Here is a 516-nt window from a genome sequence, read left to right on the forward strand (position 1 = left end):
GTGATTGCTTTTGATGTGTAAATAATATTTTTTATATATAATATATAATTAAGGTCTCATTAACCTTTTGTCTTAATTAGCATAAGATATTGATTCTCGACGCTCGAGAGCTGAGGGACCATCTATCAATCATCATTATACTTTTTAATCTTTGTTTCCAAGGAAAGGAAACATGCGACAAATATGCGGCTATATATATGATAGTGAAGATCAAGAGTAATTATGGATTCAAATATTATTAATCAAGGTTAATAAACATTTTCATCTCCTGGCCTTTTTATTCAATATATAATCCTGAGCCCAAAGATAATATTTTAATTATTGTACCACTTCCGAAGAAAGCCAAACCATATTCAATGAAGAAACAATAAGTTATTGTTAAACACAGGTTTTACTAATATGGTGTAACTCAATTTGACAATAGTTTAGGTTGGTGGATAGATAATAAGAGTTTAAGGACGAATTGAAAATGTTTAACCATGAATATGTGTTAAATAAATTGGATTAGTCAGTCTC

Source organism: Arachis ipaensis, chromosome B03 (genome assembly GCF_000816755.2).
Source record: "Arachis ipaensis cultivar K30076 chromosome B03, Araip1.1, whole genome shotgun sequence".
Lineage (NCBI taxonomy): Eukaryota > Viridiplantae > Streptophyta > Magnoliopsida > Fabales > Fabaceae > Arachis > Arachis ipaensis.